Source organism: Aquarana catesbeiana, linkage group LG02, assembly GCF_042186555.1.
Source record: "Aquarana catesbeiana isolate 2022-GZ linkage group LG02, ASM4218655v1, whole genome shotgun sequence".
NCBI classification, from domain to species: domain Eukaryota; kingdom Metazoa; phylum Chordata; class Amphibia; order Anura; family Ranidae; genus Aquarana; species Aquarana catesbeiana.
In genome coordinates, this window is record NC_133325.1 from 790,058,316 (window position 1) to 790,074,407 (window position 16,092).

Consider the following 16,092-nt stretch of genomic DNA (forward strand, 5'->3'; position numbering starts at 1 on the left):
CCGAGGGTCAGGGGGGCCCCTCATGGTTTCTTACACTGGGGCCCTAATGGTTTTAGTTAAGCCTCTGCATATAATCCTGATGCTAGATCATTTCTACAAGTTTCTAACTCTATATTTGGAATATTTTGGTAATAGGTGGGGTTGCAGGGGATGGGAGAGGGCCCAGGGAATGTTAGGGGGATGTGGGTTTGAAAGGTTTTTGTGAACTCCTGTTTTGATATTTTATTCAGTTTTTAAGACATTATAATGTGGCACTGTGATAAACGAACTACAAAACCTTGGATTGCGATTCGTTCCAGAAACATGCTTGTAATCCGAAGCACTTGTATATCAAAGCAAATTTTCCCATAAGAAATAAAGGAAACTCAAATAATTTGTTCCATAACCATTTATTCATAGGTCTTTCAGTTTTTATAGTTCATATAAAAAGATTATAGCAATGTGATCAGGATGTGTAACCATAAAATGTCCGTCCACAAATGGAAGCCTCCACAAGGAGATTAGAAGCAAAATCCAGCAGGAACTACAGAGTATAAAAGAGAAGAGAGGCGCCTCTAAGTGTAGAAATATGGTTATATTTAATGAAGGTACAACATTTAGCAACTCACATGGTTGATTAAAAGAGGCTCATCTAAGTATGCAGGCATCCGGGGTAAAGCTGTCCCCATAGACCATCCCCCACACCGCCGGCTCTCACCGTTGTCAGTCTCTGATCGTGATCGGGAAGCCTACACTGCAGTAGAGCGATCTGAAAGCGAGGCTTGAACCGCTCATGGAGCGCAGAGTGGAAGAGATGAAATCCATGGCGGTGAGGAGGACGGTCTATGTGGACAGTTTTACCCCGGATGCCTGCATATTTAGATTAGCCTGTTTTTAATCATCAACCATGTGAGTTGCTAAATGTTGTACCTTCATTAAATGTAACCATATTGTTACACTTAGAGGCTCCTCTCTTCTCTTTTATACCCCGTTGTGACATGACGCTACTCGTATATCAAGACATCTGTTGTATATCAAGTCAAAAAGTGTATTAAAAAATGTAGCTTGTCTTGCAAAACGCTCTCAAACCAAGTTACTCTCAAACCAAGGTTTTATTGTAATTTGTATTATTAAACTGTTGCCACTGCCCAATTTGTACAGAGTTGAGGTGTTAAGCTTTATTTTTTTAGATTCATTGTTGCTGCTACTTCCACCAGTCAATTTTTCCAAGTTAAAAATAAATCAGATAGGGGTGTTACTGCTGGGCCAAGGTACTCTAAAAAAGTTTTTAGTTGTGTCAGATGCCCCCATGACAATGTCCAGCTCTTCACTGTCATTTTCTGCCAATTAGACATGTGCAGAATGCAAAAATATGTTCCCTTTCGTTACAGATTGATTTGTTAAGCTACTCATTTTGTTTTTGTTTAGTTTTAGTTTCATTTTGTTTCATTTATTTGTTTTTGACTGGAGTTAAAGTATTCAAAATCCAATTTGAATCAAAAATATTGAATCAATCCAAATTCATTATGAAGAATAGCTGATTATATTGCATTTAAAATTAGAATTTTGGAAGACGGCTGTATGCTTTCTATTTTTAGAATAACATTTTTTGAATACTTTGAATCCAGTCGAAAACAAATAAATGAAACTAAAATAAAAAATTTTCTTTTTCTATTATATTTATTTCTTTATTTTTTCTATTCTTTACTAAATCTAAATTTTGAAAGACGGTGATATTCTTTGTTTTATTCTTTTCTTTTCTGATCTATTTTATTCTATTCTATGCTATTATATTCCTTTTATTTTCTATTTTATTCTATTTTTTTCTATTCTATTCTTTTTGAAAAGCGATATACTAATACACAAAGTCTTTGGGTATTCTCTCCTTTTCATGTAATAAGTTAATAACATACACAAAGCACAAGCACTTGAAAATTTTTGAATTATTTTATAATGCATTCATAAATGGGGGGAGGGTTTATCACCCCCCACCCTTTTTTTTCACACATAACAGGTCAATAATATATATACAGAGCACTAATAATTGAATAATTTAAATAAGTTTTATAACACTTTCATAAAATTGGAGTTTTTGGTTTTACTTTTTTTTTTCACGTGTAATAAGTTAATGACACATATAGAGCACAGCACTTGAAAGGAGGTCTTTTCCCTTCCTTTCAATTTTTTTTCCCTCTCCTTTAACACGTATTAAGTCAACAATGTATACAGAGTATAATATTATATGGAAGATCTTAAATTATTTTTATAGCACTCTTATAAAACTGGGTTTTTTCTTTTTTTTTTCCTTTCTTCTCTTTTTTTAGGGTATGGGGTGTAGAGGGAGCCATCCCTGTTGTTGGCGAGTATATATAAACCAGGATATTGAATAGCAGCAGGTCATATGACAGTTGTAAACACGGGATGGCTTCATTTCATGTGATTCATCGTATAGAATTGTGTTGCTAGCTGTGATTAGTCAGTGTGATCACATGTTGCAGACAAGGCCAATCACAGCCCACCTGTAAAATGTGATTTAGTTCTGGACAATTACAGCTAATCAAAACAAACTGAATGAATCCATTCATTTAATGCTTGCAATCATAATTTGTAATAAAAAAAATCCTGATCACTTCCCCATAGTACAATGTTACTATGGTAACATTATATTGCTCTGGTCAAAACATGTTTAAAAAAAAAATTGGAAAAAAAATAAATAAAAAAAATGTGTTTTTTTTTGTTTTTTGTTTTTTTTTTGTACTGTCACCAGTCAGTGTCCCTGATCACTGCCACACCAGTTATATTATAATGCTGTAATGCACTGGTAACAGTATGTAAAAAAAAAAATAATAATTGTGACAATTTTTATTTTTTTTTTTTTTTGTTTCTTCATTTTCCAAAAAATTCTGACAACAAATTACAACTTCAAAAAACTCACCATGCCTCTTACTAAATACCTTGGACTGTCTACTTTCCAAAAAAGGGGTCATTTTGAGGATATTTTTTACTGTCCTGACATTTGTGGGCTCAAAAAATGAGATTGGCTGTCAGTACATCAGAATTGATCGATTTTTCAAATATATCCCATATCTTGTGGACACTCTAACTTTCCTACAGACTAAATAATATACACTGATTTGGGCTATTTTCACCAAAGAAATGTAACAAAAAAAATTGTGGGCTAAATTTTATGAAGAACAATTATTTATTTGCAAAATGTTATAACAGAAATGAAGTAAACTTATTTTTTTCCAAAATGTTTAGCAAAAAGTACAAAACCCCAGTGGGGATTAAATACCACCAAAAGAAAACTCTATTTGTGTGAACAAAATTATAAAAATGTAGTTTGGATACAGTGTTGCATGACCGCGCAATTGTCATTCAAATGCAACAGCGCTGAAAATTGGTCTGGGCAGGAAGGGGGGGGAATGTCCGATATCATATACTGTGTGTTGCGATTTTTCTCCTAAACAGAGTTTTTTTTGTAGGTTTCTGATGAAATTGGTGATCTGCATGAAGAAGCCAAAGCTAAAGCAATTTATGACCAGTGACAGGTGGAGACAATCAAATGACCATGTTTGCACTCAAGAACAAGTGTGTGTTTAGAGCTTCTGTTTTATAGCACACTTAAAGCACAAATATAGAAATGATTACCGTATCTCAGCCCGTTATCTACTAATGAGGAATGAACCTGGTTTTGATTGGTAAGGAAGTAATATGAGAATAGTGTCCATGTAAAAAAAAGTGATGCTGTACAAGACATACTACGAAACTTCCAGGCTTTTTCCTGCTGCTCTGGCACCATCTACTGGTCACATTGAAGTATGACAGCCAATGCTATCTTCATTGGAGTGCTGGTGATTCTATTTATTGGATAACTCAAAGTTCTGGAAAGACACATACATATACACTATATTGTCAAAAGTACTGGGACGCCTGCCTTTACACACACATGAACTTTAATGACATCCCAGTCTTAGTCCATAGGGTTCAATATTGAGTTGGCCCACCCTTTGCAGCTATAATAGCTTCAACCAGGCCTGAAGCCAGGCCTTCTCGTCCAACATCAGTGCCTGACATCACAAATGCGCTTCTGGAATAATGGTCAAACGTTCCCATAGACACATTCCTAAACCTTGCGGACAGCCTTCCCAGAAGAGTTAAATCTGTTATAGCTGCAAAGGGTGGGCCAACTCAATATTGAAGTATGTGCAAAAGAGGTGACCGCACTCCAATCTTCAGGAGTATGAATGCTTTAATTGTAAAAATCCACACATTACATCAATAGACCGCGATACAACAGGACTATAGCAGCAAGGTTAACATGTTTCATGAACCAAATCGCTTAATCATAAACTCAGAAGCACACATGTAGTTAACTCTTATATACCTGAATAACAGCTGAATCAATTAGCGCTTAAAGATCGCTGCTTAGGACAAAACAGGCACATCTAGCGTGTAAAACGCACAAGATAGAGCAAGATAAAATAGAAAAGGAGAAATAGCTACATATAGGAAATAGAAAAAACAAAATGAGATTATAAAATGAAAGAATGTAGCAACATTCAAAAAAGTTTGTCCTACAAAGCCAAACACAGGTGGTGACCACCAAAGGAGATATCCGGAGATTCCTGTATAGGTGTCACCCACCCCAACCATACCAATGTAGGCAAATAAAGACAACTGACCACCGTATCAAACAATATATATGAGTATCAAATAATAATAGATCATGAACAAATAATGAAAAATAGAAACCTATTGATATCAGCATTAGACATGCACAAATTGCTATCACAGCTGTAATCATAAAACACATATAATTCTAATATTACAAAACCTGAGTAAACAACATTTCGGTCTATTCACAGATATCATATCACATGTGAACAAATACTGGAGATAAGGATTAATGAATAAACACCTACTTCATGCAAATAACCAACATAATATGAATACAGTAAGCGTGTGGTTAGAGGTGAAAAGATTTAATCCCACAGAGCCCAAAAATATACCAGTCAAAGGATTCTATCTATCTATCTATCTATCTATCTATCTATCTATCTATCTATCTATCTATCTATCTATCTATCTATCTATCTATCTATCTATCTATCTATCATCTATATGTCCGACATCCAATGGTGATATAGATATCCAGATTCCAGGCACATAAATTTAACTCAATATTGAACCCTACGGACTAATGCCCCGTACACACGGTCGGACATTGATTGGACATTCCGACAACAAAATCCTAGGATTTTTTCCGACTGATGTTGGCTCAAACTTGTCTTGCATACACACGGTCACACAAAGTTGTCAGAAAATCCAATCGTTCTGAACGCGGTGACGTAAAACACGTACGTCGGGACTATAAACGGGTCAGTAGCCAATAGCTTTCGTCTCTTAATTTATTCTGAGCATGCGTGGCACTTTGTGCGTCGGATTTGTGTACACACGATCGGAAATTCCGACAACGGATTTTGTTGTCGGAAAATTTTATATCCTGCTCTCAAACTTTGTGTGTCGGAAAATCCGATGGAAAATGTGTGATGGAGCCTACACACGGTCGGAATTTCCGACAACAGGGTCCTATCACACATTTTCCATCGGAAAATCCGACTGTGTGTACGGGGCATTAGACTAGGATGCCATTAAAGTTCATGTGCGTGTAAAGGCAGGCGTCCCAATACTTTTGACAATATCATGTATATTTGTCAGGTTTCTTCATCGGGGACACATGCGGTAGAATTTTAAATCTAAAATTCGGTGAGTGATATATTTTATTCTGAATAATAAATGCTGAACAGAAGAAAAAAGCAGAGTGATGACCTTGGCAGCCCGATGATGCCCCATTATATACGATCGGAAGCCTCGGGCTGTGCCCCGTTATATATGATTGGTAGCCTCGGGCTGTGCCCCATTATATATGATCGGTAGCCTCGGGCTGTGCCCCATTATATATGATCGGTAGCCTCGAGCTGTGCCCCATTATATACGATCGGTAACCTCGGGCTGTGCCCCATTATATATGATCAGTAGCCTTGGGCTGTGCCCCATTATATATGATCAGTAGCCTCGGGCTGTGCCCCATAATATACGATCGGTAGCCTCGGGCTGTGCCCCATTATATATGTTCGGTAGCCTTGGGCTGTGCCCCATTATATACGATTGGTAGCCTCAGGCTGAGTCATTGACCAGTCTGTATTGGTTAACTGCAGTGTAAACACATGAGATCAGGGGCTTGGCAGGACAATGCAGTATCTGTCAAGTGTACCTAGCTGTACACTAATAGAAATTGTTTGCTAGGGAAGATAATTCACATATACAGTATGTATTTAAATTATGTATTTAATACTTTGGATCAATAACTCTATTCTATAGGATCCCAAATCCCTTTACTGGATTTTTTCCTACTACAGAAACGTATCTTCCCCAATAGACAGTAATATAATCCACCAACACACAGTCACAGGCCTCTGTTCATGGTTTAGGGCAGGGGTCTCCAAACTGCGGCCCGAGGGCCAGATGTGGCCCTTTGCTCGCCTTCATCCAGCCCTTGGGACACTATTCCTCCAATGATATGGGGCACTATTCCTCCCACTATCACCAAAAATAGGGCACAATTTCTCTCACTAATACCAATGATGGGGCACTACTCCTTATACTGACCACCAACACTGAGGCCATGTTTACTCTCACTGATGCTGGGCTCGGGACATTTTCGACCCCCACTGACCACATTCCGGCTCCCCTAAAGTCCAAAGGACAGGCCCTTTGTTTGGAAAGTTTAGGGCTTATAGACTATTTTTTTTTGGCAAGACAACATTCCTGACACTGGTGACACCGAGGGGAACACTGCATTATATAAAAAAAAAACAGGTAGTAGCACGCTGCCACCTAGTGATAACAATATATACAAAATACAGCTACTGCAATCACCAAATGTGTTCCCACATCTACAGAGAATCAATCAAATGAAGCCACATGCGTTGGTGACGTAACGCGTAGAGGTTGAGCCTGGCGGCAGGATTAATCACCGATTATGTGAGATGCTGGGTTTTATTACATGTTTGTTTTATATCAAATAGTCCATTGTATGGTGCATTGTGCGGTTTGTTTAGCTTAATAACCCGGATACTGCACTATTGGAGGCTGTCTTTTCTGTTTATTGCCTATGACCTACTTGTTAGCTGTGTGGAGCCATTTTGGAGAAGGGAAAACCATTGTTCTTAAGAGAACCTGAACATCAGAGTTTGGTCCAACAGACTGATCTGCTTTCATGCTTTATTGGGGTCTATAATGATAATGAAGGTGAGCTTGCACTTCACCTGGTGAAAGGAGCACCATTTGGAAATTGTAGAAACACCATGGTGTCATCTCTATGAATAACTTTATGAAAAAGAGACTTTCTGTATTGCACAATTTATAAGAAGTTTTACTATTCATATTCTATTTGACTTTTTATTTATTTATTTATATATTTGTTCAAGGATTTATTTTGCACTTTATCTATATCACATGTTTATATTTATAGTCATTCATTGTCACTTTTCAGTTATCACTCTACCATAGTGTTGAGGCAGCGCTATCACACATTTTAATATTGAAACACTGCATTATAATATTGTATGAAACGCTCCAGTCACCCAGGGCCTGAAATGCCCTTGAATACTGCAATGTGAGGGGAAGCTAGTAACCACTAATGGAACGGTGGTATTATTCTACAAACTAGAATCATTCTATAGTGTTTCCATAGATGATCAGCAGAGCTGGGAACTCTAATACCCTGTACACACGGTCGGACATTGATCGGACATTACGACAACAAAATCCTAGGATTTTTTCCGACGGATATTAGCTCAAACTTGTCTTGCATACACACGGTCGCACAAAGTTGTCGGAAAATCCGATCGTTCTGAACGCGGTGACGTAAAACACGTACGTCTGGACTATAAACGGGGCAGTAGCCAATAGCTTTCTTCTCTTAATTTATTCTGAGCATGCGTGGCACTTTGTCAGTCGGATTTGTGTACACACGCTCGGAATTTCCAACAACGGATTTTGTTGTCGGAAAATTTTATAGCCTGCTCTCAAACTTTGTGTGTCGGAAAATCCGATGGAAAATGTGTGATGGAGCCTACACACGGTCGGAATTTCCGACAACAAGGTCCTATCACACATTTTCCGTTGGAAAATCCGACCGTGTGTACAGGGCATTAGGCTGGGTTCACACCTAAGACGGAGGTCGCTCACAGCAGGGGTCCGGTGTGTCCCTGTTCTCCATTATTTGCAAATCTTTGCCTGAATTCGGACCTGAAACTGAGCCAAAGTCGCACAGGACCCCTGTGCAAATTACTCCGCAGCCGCCCCGGAGATGTGTGAACCGGCTCCATTGAGAGCTGGTCACAATCTCCTGTCAAGCAAATTGGAAGCGGGGAAACCCCTGATGGGGACACAGATGTGTGGAAAGGCTCTGATGGGGACACAGATGTGCGGAAAGGCTCTGATGGGGACACAGATGTGCGGAAAGGCTTTGATGGGAACATAGATGTGTGGAAAGGCTCTGATGGGAACATAGATGTGCGGACAGGCTCTGTAGGGGATACAGATGTGTGGAAAGGCTCTGATGGGAACATAGATGTGTGGAAAGGCTCTGATGGGGACACAGATGTGTGGAAAGGCTCTGATGGGGACACAGATGTGCGGAAAGGCTCTGATGGGAACATAGATGTGTGGACAGGCTCTGTAGGGGACACAGATGTGTGGAAAGGCTCTGATGGGGACACAGATGTGCGGAAAGGCTCTGATGGGGACATAGATGTGTGGAAAGGCTCTGATGGGGACACAGATGTGTGGAAAGGCTCTGATGGGGACACAGATGTGCGGAAAGGCTCTGATGGGGACACAGATGTGTGGAAAGGCTCTGATGGGGACACAGATGTGTGGAAAGGCTCTGATGGGGACACAGATGTGTGGAAAGGCTCTGATGGGGACACAGATGTGCGGAAAGGCTCTAACAGGGACAAAGATGTGAGGGAAAGCCCTGATGGGGGCAAAGATCTGTGGGAGACTATAATGAGGACACAGATGTGTGAAAAGGCTCTGATGGGGACACAGATGTGAGGGAAGGCTGTGATGGAATCATAGATGTGTGGGGGGACACATTCATTTATTTATAAATAACTGATTTTTTTCGGCCCATGAATATGTGTCAAATTTGCGATGTAACCCCCATACTGAAAAGTTTGGAGACCCCTGCTCTGGAGAATTTTTTTTTATTTTTTTTTTTGCATAAGTGTTAAAATCTGCATTTTTGGCTATAAAATTACCTAAAACCCCCTAGCCTTGTAAAATAAAAATATAGTAGTTGCAAATGCAATTCTTTGTCACACAATATTTGTGCATCAGTTTATCAAATCTATATCAGGAAAAAAAATACACAAAAATTAATTTTATTGCACAGAAACACAATTGAATGCCTTATTTTTGCTAAAAAATAAAACATGAGGTAATGTAGAGTAAGTAGATACCAAATGTGCATGCGCCTGCAAAATAGCATAAAATGATGGTACCCAAAACAATAGGCAATGTTTAAATGCTTTTATAGCTCATTAGTTTTGATCGGGGGTCTTCAAACTTTCTAAACAAGGGGCAAGTTTAAGGTTATTCAGACTTTAGGGTTGCCGGACTGTGGTCATTGGGAGCAGAAAAGGTCCCAACATCAGTACGAAAAAAACAATTCCCAATCTTTGGTGTCAGTAGGAGGAATTGTATCTTAACATTGGTGTCATTGAGAGGAATTGTGCCCCATCGTTGGTGTCATTGGAAGAAGTTGTGCCCCATCATTGGTGTCATTGGACCCAATGGTTGGTGTCAGTGGGAGGAATTGTGCCCCATTGTTGGTGTCATTGGAAGAAGTTGTGCCCCATCATTGGTGTCATTGGGCCCAATGGTTGGTGTCAGTGGGAGTAATTGTGCCCTACCGTTGGTGTCATTAAGAGGGATTGTGCCCCTTCATTGATATCAGCGGGGGGGGGGGGTTATGCCCCATTGTTGGCATCAGTGGATGAAATAGCACCCCAAGGGTCCGATAAAAACAAGCAAAGGGCCACATCTGGGCCCTGGGCCGCAGTTTGGAGATTATGGCTCCAGAGGGGAACTAGTTTATAACTCAATTTAGCCATTAAAGTGGATTACTTAAATTTCAAACTTCCTGCATTAACTGTAATCAAACACAGGACAACGCTCTACTTCAGCAAAATATATTTTAGAAATGTAATTAAATCTGCCATCCCAAAAACATTAACATACGGTTCTATCCAAACCAATACAGAAATGCTTATTGTAATAGTGGGCAGTGAGATGCCCCCGACATTATTACAAAAAAAGTAACAGTTTAATTTTCACTAACCACATATGTAAAACGGAAAATTCCTATCAAAATACTTACCGTAATTTTCCTTTCCTGATGGACTCCATGGCAGCCAACGTGTGGGTTTAGTCCCGCCTCTACTACCCTATAGGACACTACTCCCATAAATCTTTGCTCCTCACCAGCAGCCGTGTTCGATAACTAGCCTACTCCAGCCATTTGGGAGGGAACTCCTGCTGCCATGGAGACTCCATGGCAGCCAACGTGTGGGAAATAACTCGCCGTACACACCCGGGTGGGCAAAATGCTGAAAAAAACAAGATTTATTTAACACCGTCAACCGACAGTACTTTAACACCAAAATCAACTGAAGATAGAGCAGCTGGCTCAACACAATAATGGGACATAAAGGTATGGATCGACGACCAAGAAGCCGCCCTGCAAATCACTTCAGGTGCAACATGACGTGAGGCTGCCCACGAGGTCGAAAGACTTCTAGTTGAGTGCGCTGTTACCGCCTCAGGAGGAGCCAAGCCCTTCTCTCTATATGCCCATTGAATTGCCTGTACAACCCATGCAGCAATGGATCTGACTGAGGCTCGGAGCCCCTTGTTCTTCCCATAGAACGAAACAAAAAGATAATCCGACTGACAGAAGGGAGCCGTTACTTCTAGATATTGTTTCAAGGAGACACCAACATCGAGTGGATGTATTTCCAGATTTCCGGCAGATCTAAAGGTAGGAAGTGAGATCTCTTGGTTCTCATGAAAGATTGAGGTGACCTTAGGGTTTGACCCTAGCATCGGAATTAGAACCACTCTGTCCGGAAAAAAGGTTAAGAAAGGTTCTTTTGATCCTAAAGCTTGGATTTCGGACACCGTTTTTGCCGAAGTGATGGCGGTCAAAAAGGCAGTTTTGATAGGAAGCTCTCTGACAGACAGTGGTTTATCGAGTTGTGAGAAGAACTCAAGAACTAGAGGAATATCCCATTTGGGGAATCTGGGTTTCCTTTGAGGCCTCAGTCTAATTGCTCCTTTGAAAAATTGTTGAATAAGGGCATGTCTGGCCCACGACACCCCAGTAAAGGCTGAGATCGCTGAGACCTGTACACGCAGAGAACTGATGGATAAGGGCAAATCCAGGCCTGATTGGAGGAAACTCAAGATGTCCTGAACAGCAGGTGTGCCACATGACGTAGCCCTAGACGACATATGGGTCGAGAATTTTGTCCAAATTCGCTCATATACTCGGTTAGTGCTTTGTCTTCTTGCATTCAGAAGTGTAGGAATAACCTCCTTGGGGCAACCTAGTGCTTCCAACCTTCCCCTCTCAAGAACCAAGCCCTCAACTGTAGGTGAGCTGGGCACGGGTGAAGAAACGTGCCTTGGGAGAGTAGATCCAATCTGGATGGAAGAGGAACTGGTTCTCGGAAGCTGAGGAGTGACAGGAGAGGAAACCAAGGCCTGTTGGGCCAGTAAGGAATTATGGCTAATATCTCCACTTCCTCCAACCTGAGCCTCCTAAGAACTGGAAGATGATAGGTGTCGGAGGGAAGGCATATGCTCTGTGAAACCACCAACGTTCTGTCAGTGCGTCTATCCCGTAGGCTTGTGGATCCCGGAACCTTGCGTAGTACCTCGCTAGGGGGAGGCACGGGGAGGCACGGGGAGGCGAAGAGATCGACTTCTGGAGAGATCCCCAATGTTAGGATCCATTTGAACACATCCTCGTGGAGAGACCACTCGTTGTTGTCCAAGTGGACTCGTGAAAGAAAATCCGCTTGGACATTGAGAATCCCCAGAACATATGTTGCCGTTAAGTTGACCAGATTCTTCTGTGCCCAGATCATTATTGGTTCCACCTCTTGTAGCAGAGACAGGCTTTTGGTACCCCCTTGTTTCCTTATGTAGGCTACTGCCGTTGTATTGTCCAGTCTGAGTAATACAGATGCCCCTGTTATCAGGTGACGAAATGCCAACAGTGCCTGGAAGGCTGCATGTAACTCTAGGATATTCGACACCAATCTCCGAGCTGGGAAATCCCAGGAGCCTTGAGCCACTTCCGTTAGGCAATGAGCACCCCAACCTCTCTCGCTGGCATCTGACGTCACTGTGATCCAAGTGATGGGAAGGATGGAGTGACACCTGCGTAAATTTTTTCTTTGAAGCCACCAGAGGAGGGAACCCCTTATGGTCTGAGAGATGTAAATGCGCTGATTTTTGTCGCCCGACCATTGAAGAAGAAAACCCTTCTGGAAAGGACGCATCCTCCACTGAGCCCATTTTACCATTGGTATTGTGGACACCATGGTGCCTATGATCCTCAGACACTGAAGGGCACGGAGATGAGAAGAGGAGAGAGCCAAGCGAATCCTGTCCCGAACTATTGTAACCTTCTCCTCGGGTAAGGAAATTGTGCCTCTCGCTGTATTGAAGAGGGCTCCGAGGAACACCAGAGACTGAGAAGGCTCCAACTGGCTCTTCTCCAGGTTCAGGAGCCATCCAAATTCCCGGAGAGTTGAGATGACTTGATCTCTGTGTCTCAGGAGACAGTCTCTGTCTTGAGCCAGTAGGAGGAGATCGTCCAGGTAGTGATGAAGACGGATCCCTCTGGTTCTCAGTAGAGCCACAACAGCCAACAAGACCTTTGAGAAGACTCGTGGAGAGGTGGACAGACCGAAGGGAAGGCATGTGAATTGTAAATGGAGTTGGCCTATGGAGAAACGGAGAAAGCGTTGAAAATCTACTGCCACTGGAACGTGAAAATAAGCGTCCTTGAGGTCTATAGAGACGAGCCAGTCTCCTGGTTGGACTGACTGTTGAATTGTGGACAGGGTTTCCATTTTGAACCTTTCTCTTTTGATGAAACGGTTCAGGTGCATGAGATCTATGACGGGTCGCCATGCACCATTCTTTTTCTGGACCATGAAGAGAGGGGAATACATCCCCATGCCACGTTGGTCGTCTGGGACAGGAATGGCCGCGCCTTGATCTAATAAAGATTTCACGTAAGCTGAAAGGATTTGTCTTTTTTCTTCTGTGGCTGGAAGAGATGTGGGAATACACCTGAGCCTGGGAGCACTGCTGAAAGTCCAGGTGTGACCCGAGGAAATCGTTCTGACGGTCCAAAAGTCCTGGATCGAGGCCGCCCAAACATGCCGAAAGCGGAGAAGGCGAGCCCCCACTTGGCCTGCCTGGGCGGGCCCCATCTCAAAAAGACTTGATCGGTTCCTTCTCACCCGTCATACCACTCTTAGCAGTTTTCTTGAAAGATGACTGTCTAGCCTTCCAAGATCTGGAGAACTCACGGCCCGGCCTGTAACCACGTGCTTCCCTAGCACGATCCTGGTTCTGTTTCCTTGGAAACGATCTTCTTTGGCCTTGTAATCGCCTGTCCTGAGGAAGGAACCCCGACTTACCTCCGGTGGCACGAGTTATGGCACTATCCAATTTATTGCCAAAAAGAGAGGACCCATCAAAGGGAATACGGCACCAGACCTGTTTTGATGCTGGGTCTGCCAGCCAAGGACGAAGCCAAAGGGCACACTTGGCGGTGACTGCAGACAACATAACTCGAGCCACCAAGCGGATAATGTCAATTGAGGCCTCCCCCAGAAAGGCAGAAGCTAACCTCAATTCCTGGATGGGTGAACTCTTGGCCACTTCCTCCGAGACACTTCTAAGTGACTCATCTACGTTGTCAGACTAAATCTCCATAGCCCTAGACATGGCGGCCAAAGCCAAGGCTGGTTTACATGCCATGCCTGCTGTGAGATAGACCCGCTTCAAATCGGAGTCTATCCGTCTATCCAAGGCGTCTCTGAATGAGACCGTGTCTTCCAGAGGAAGGATCACATGCCTGACCAACCTCATCACAGCCGCATCCACTAGAGGAGCAGACTCCAATTGCTTAACTTCCTCTTCCTTGAAGGGATAAAGTCTTTGTATTTTAGAGAGAAGGGAGTTCTTCTTCTCTACCTTTCCCCACTCATCCGTGATAACTTCACCTAATTCAGCGAAAAAGGGGAAGTTGACACGTTCCTTCTTCAGCTGCTTGAAGTATTTCCTCTGTTTTGCAGGAGCCGTCATTGGCTCTTCCCAGTTTAAAGTTTCCTTTATGGCTTTAATCAGAGGAGGAAGTAAGTCAAAGCCAAAACCAGTATAAGGGTCTTCTCCCTCAGAATCATTATCTGAGGAGACAGCAGACAGATGACTGGGTAAAGAGGACTCACAAGTGTCCTGAGCCTGAGTATCCCTCACTGGCGGGCATGGAGGCTCTGTAGGAGAAACCTGGGGTTGGCTGGACCCCATCTCTTTCAGATTCTCTTAACAATCTTTTCCACCAGAGATTTGAGTTGCTGATCCGATCCACCTCTTTCACCTGTTGCTTTTGTGTAGCAGGTATCACAGAGGGATTTGCCTATAGGAACCTTTGCCCTACACCCCCAGCAGGCTCCTTCGGCTGCATGATTGGAGTGAGACTTGGAAGGGCGAGATGGTTCCCGGCTACGGTGTCTCGATTTCGAGGAGGAACCGTGATGTCCGGATCTGGAAGAGGAATGCCGGTGATGCGATTTAGAGGAACCACTTCTGTGCAAACTACGTTGCTGAGTAGACCTAGAAGGGCTGACAAGAAAAAGACAAGACACATCTGTGTTAATGGAGACAAACAGATAACTGATGCTCCATAACCCCCCCCCCCGGCAACACCCAGGCAGGACCCCCTACCAAGTACCTGTTGCGAGGGGGCTGGCCACAAACAGGTGGTGAAGCGTCCATGCTCCTGGAAGGATCCATCAGGGCTGAAAAACAAGCAGCCAGTTAAAAATAGAAATGCAGTAAAGGACAGGCTATTAAACCTGTCCCCTAGAAGCCCCCTCACCTGACACGAAAGATCCAGAGCCAGGGGAAGACACTACTAACAGTCTGCAAGCATTCCCAAGCCTGCAGACTATTTTTTTCAATTTAAAACTGGCGCCCCTGTGACGTCACCGCCGCGTCCATCTTCCCACTGGTGCGCACGCGCGGTTACCACTATGCGCGTGCGCGAACCAAGCCTCGTTCTCGCGCCGGACCCGCGTATGCGCAGAACGGCCGCGAAAACGAAACCAGGAAGTGAACGGCGGCTGGAACGCAGAGGGAACCAGCTGCCATGCCTGCCAGCTACACTGTACCCGACAGTGCGGGAGGGGGAACACAGAAAAATAAACAACTAGAGCACACAAACAGGGGATGGATTAAAAGAAAACTGCTGCCATTTAGAAAAAACGGAACAAACTCACCACTCCTGCTGCGATTGAGACCAGGCAAAAGGTAAAACACCGGACTGTTTCTGGGCAACAAGGGCGACCCGCTAGTAGCTAGGCTGTATGACCAATGCACGGTTTGCCTGCCAGTGGCTAGGACTACACCATCATCAGCGCCTCTTCCATATGCCCCTTCCATACCCTGCTAGTAGCTAGGGCTTATTGGAATACTGCGACTCCTGTTCCATAGGGATCGCTCGCCATATCTGATCGCAGGGGGGAAAATAATCTTCGGGTAGAAAGACCATTTTAGCTAGGTCCTTTGGAGGAGGACAAAAAAAAGAACACGGCTGCTGGTGAGGAGCAAAGATTTATGGGAGTAGTGTCCTGTAGGGTAGTAGAGGCGGGACTAAACCCACACGTTGGCTGCCATGGAGTCTGTCAGGAAAGGAGGCCTTTCTCCCTCTGACTACCATATGTAAAGGAGGCCCTT